Source organism: Protobothrops mucrosquamatus, unplaced genomic scaffold (assembly GCF_001527695.2).
Source record: "Protobothrops mucrosquamatus isolate PMUCROS unplaced genomic scaffold, P.Mucros_1.0 scaffold49, whole genome shotgun sequence".
Lineage (NCBI taxonomy): Eukaryota > Metazoa > Chordata > Lepidosauria > Squamata > Viperidae > Protobothrops > Protobothrops mucrosquamatus.
This window is the reverse complement of record NW_015386431.1, coordinates 1,384,540-1,388,966: the sequence shown is the minus strand read 5'-3', so window position 1 is coordinate 1,388,966 and position 4,427 is coordinate 1,384,540.

The window sequence follows — 4,427 nt, the reverse complement described above, 5'->3', positions numbered from 1 at the left end:
ACTTCAGGATCTGGCCTTCTAAAGAGCAGTCGGGGTTGATCTCTTCTAGGACTGACTGGTTTGAACGCCTTGCAGTCCAAGGGACTCGCAGGAGTCTTCTCCAGCACCATAGTTCAAAGGCCTCAATTCTTTGTCGCTCAGCCTTTCTTATGGTCCAACTTTCACATCCATACATTGCAACTGGGAAAACCATGGCCTTAACTATACGCACCTTTGTTGGCAGGGTGATGTCTCTGCTTTTTAGTATGCTGTCTAGATTTGCCATAGCTTTCCTCCCCAGGAGCAAGCGTCTTTTAATTTCTTGGTATCTTTGCCATGAAAACCCCATGGACAGTACGATTTTTATATCTGATCTCACATATTCAGTTGGTACATAACTTGGCAATCAGGCTGGCTTCTGGAAGAATTCAAAGAGACCATATTACAGCTGTACTGAAAGCCTTAACTGCTTTTCAGTTTTACTTATTTATTTAGACAATGTATAGCTGCTCATCTCACAGCAAGGATTCTGGGCAGCACACAAAAGATTAAAACCAAACCATAACCCGCTAGATAACAATAATGTATTATTTATGCCTGGGTCTAAAAACAAACTAGTTTTAACCCATACAAACCAAACAAACAAATCCACCAAAAGGACTAGTTTAACCATCTGCCTGAAGTGCCTAGGAGAACACCTAGGTTTTAGGAAATACAATATGAGTTGGGAGCATTTGTTTCCAGATGAACAAACCAATCTTTAAAGCTTTATGGGGCATCGGTTCAGGTGAACTGAGATAGTGTCAACACTTTGAAATAGCCAAATCAAGGAACAGAAAGCACAAGGAATACAGATAGTCTTCTACTTACAACCATAATTAAGCCCCAAATTTCTGTTGCTAAGTGAGGCAGTTGTTAAGTGAATTTTGCTCCATTTTATGACTTTTCTTGCCACAGTTGTTAAGTGAATCACTGCATTTGTTAAGTTAGTAACACAATTGTTAAATGAATCTGACTTCCCTATTGACTTTGCTTGTCAGAAGATCACAAAAAGTGACCACATGACCCTGGGACACTGCAATTGTCAAAAATATGAATCAGTTACCAAGTGTCTGAAGTGTCACATGATCATGGGGATGGTGCCATGATTGTAAGTGTAAAAAATGGTCTAAGTCACTTTTTTCAATGCCGTTGTAACTTTGAATGGTCTCTAAATGAACTGTTGTAAGTCGAGGACTACCGGTAATGGTATTCTATTTATTGTTATGGGGTAAAATAACATAGTGAAAGCCTGCCAGAGATTCCCGTTTCCCTGATATATCAACAGAATTAAGGTGGGATTATCTTAAGTTTCTTTTTTATTTTCTCCTCTTTCCAAGGGCTAAGTTGACACTTATTTAATGAGTTTTGCAATCCTTCTTGAGGGATATTTCTATACTTCTTTATAGATATCATATTTCTATTTGCTGTGATAATTGAACAGTTAGTTTACGGTACTATGGATGTGAATTGGGGTACAAACTTCTCTGTAGCTCTCTGATGGAATCAGAGACCAGTCATTGCAGGGTGCAAAGATGTCTGACTGCCTTTGCAGTGTTTATTGCTTTTATACAGTTTTTACAAGCAGCATAAGATAAAATAGCAACAGCATTTTTATTGGTGGATTCTTCTCGCCAATCCTTAAGAATATACCAGCCAGGGGGCACCAGCCAGGGGCAGTGTTCTGCAACATCCTGATGGTGTGAACTTGGTGAGATCATATAGGTGAGATCATGTAGGTATTTGAGCCACGGCAGTGTGCTGCACACGGCCTCTACATGACCTCTATCTCTACATCTCACTCTTTTTTTTTGTTAGACAAGGCATCGTTGTAGGAGGGGTTAGTGACAGGATCATAATCAGGAGAGGCACATCCTTTCAGTCATTTATATAGGGCATAAACCTGACCCTGAGGCAAGGTGGGAGGGGGTTTGGGGCAAAAAGCTGTGATACATATGTTGCAAAAGGAAGGAATACACTGAACAAAGCAGCACCCACCAATCAAAATAGCACAAATAATGACTAAATAACGTAGGACATTTCCCAATAATCCTGTGGGCAACCAAGCCCAAAGGCTTTCCCACCAAGATCCTAAAGTATCCATTTTCAAATCAGAGGCCAAATTGTGTAAAATATTGAGCTGGTGCTGGATGGTTCGTGACCTATCCAAAATATTGAAACAACACATTCCTTCAAAACTTTCACAACCCAAATGCTGGCGCAGAAGCAAATAATCAATAGCAGCATGATTTTGCAAAATAGCCTTTCTCAAATCTTGCAGCTCATGGTTGATTGCGGAGATAGCTGAAGAAGTAGCATTAATTGTTTTAGCTAAATTACACGCAACAGCATTAATGTTAAGGTGAGCACGAGCAGCAAGTGCTGGCACACCCACTATAGACACAGCCAGTGCTACATATTCTGCTTTATTAAGTAAGGCTGTCTCAGAGTCGCAAGTGTTATCTAGCGTGACCCCACGCCGAGAACGGTTCGAGTGAAATTGTTGTTGGGAAAGCAAAACAGGAATCAGCCGGCTGAGGCAACACTGTATTTCACTAATATTAGCAGGAATATAATTAAAAGTTTCTTGACCACATGTAAAGAACCATCCTTGCGGCAGCCAAACATGGGCAAAATTAAAGGAAGTCTCTTCAAAAGCTGTGCAGTTTAAAACAGGTGAGCTAATATGACGACAGTGAGGTTTTTTACTTGAAGAAGTACAATTAACTATTTTTGCACATGTTATATTTACAGGGATTGCTACCACCGGGGTGTGCAAAGCAATAGCATCAGGGGGTGGATAATAGGCAGTGAACCCCCAATTAGATATAGTCCCATAGTTAAAGTTTTTATTTAATAAAAATCCGCTCAAGCCGGTGAAGTTTTGAATTACTGCAGAAGGGGTACAAACAGGGACTAAACATGTAGAAAGCAAATTTTCCATGTCATATGCTTCAGATAAGCAAAAAGACATCATTTTGTGTGATGTTAGCCAGTTGCACCCATAGATTTTACTTCATTCGTTGCTCGAGCGATTGTTTGGGTGGGATGACAGCTGCTGTTGCCAAAGGGCAGCTGTTAACAATCAAACATAAACAAATGATGGCTAAGGAATTTGCAGTGAAAACCGCAAAAATGGCAGCGCACAAATTCTCAGGGGCTTGCTCTACTTGCTGCTGCTGCAGCACTGCCTGCGCTTTGGCGGTCAAGTTCTTTACATCTCCCCACGTCACTGGCCGACTGGCACGACGGAATCGGATTGGTCGCTATGCCGTCTGTAGAGTCACCCTTGCCATTTCTGGGACTGGATCCAGGGACTGGTGCCACGACATTCTTGGCTGGGCAGACGCAATGTGCTGGAATCCACAACGGTCATGTAGCAGCAAGCAAAGCAGCATAGCCTCGTCCCCAAGTGATCAGAGGGACCGGTCCCAGCCATGCTTTGTCTGGTAAAGCCCGATAATATACCAGAGGGGGAGGCAAGCTTGTTTTCTATTGAAAGTGTCTCTGATAAGCGGTCGAATTTTGAATGGAAACATTCAATTGGTTTAATGTAAATAATACTTTTTTAAAGTATTACCCACGACAAATTGGGTACCCGAGAGCCCTCCTTTTTTATTTGTTTGTGGAGGCAGTCCTTAAAAGACCGATTAGCATGTTCCATGATGGCTTGACCCGTGGAATTATAGGGGAGACCATGAGTAAGAACAATATTCCAGGTTGTACAAAATTGCAAAAAGGCCACTGAAGAATAGGCTGGCCCGTTATCAGTTTTTAAAGAAGAGGGCTTACCCAAGGCTGTAATGGCCAAAAAAAGATGAGAAATAACATGTTCAGCTGTTTCCCGTCTTTGAGGCGTGGCCCAAAGTGCTCCTGAATAGGTATCAATAGATAAATGAATATATTTCCAGGGAGCCAAAGAGGGAACATGGGTAACATCCATTTGCCATAGTTGATTAGAGGTAAACCCACAGGGATTAACTCCTGTGTCCCCCGAAGGAGATGCCCCAGAACATTGGGGACAGGATGAAACAATCTGCTTGGCTTGGTCGAGTGGAATATGGCAAGCTTGTGCCAGCCCTCTAGCGTTTTGATGGAAAAAAGAGTGACTAAAAAAAGGATCTGAAAACAAAGTGGGTAAGACATGAACAGCAGCATCAGCGTGACTATTGCCTTCAGAAAGAGGGCCAGGAAGGGATGAGTGACTGCATATATGAGAAACAAAGTATAAATGCTTCCGATCTTGTAGCAGCTGCTGCAAAGTTAAAAACAAAGCCATGAGATTGGGGTCAATCCTGGGCGTGATATAAGCACCTGGAAGATTAAAAATAAGTTGACACACATAATGAGAGTCAGAGATTAAATTAAAAGGCTGTTGAGAAAAGGTGTGGAAAGCTAGAATAGCAGCA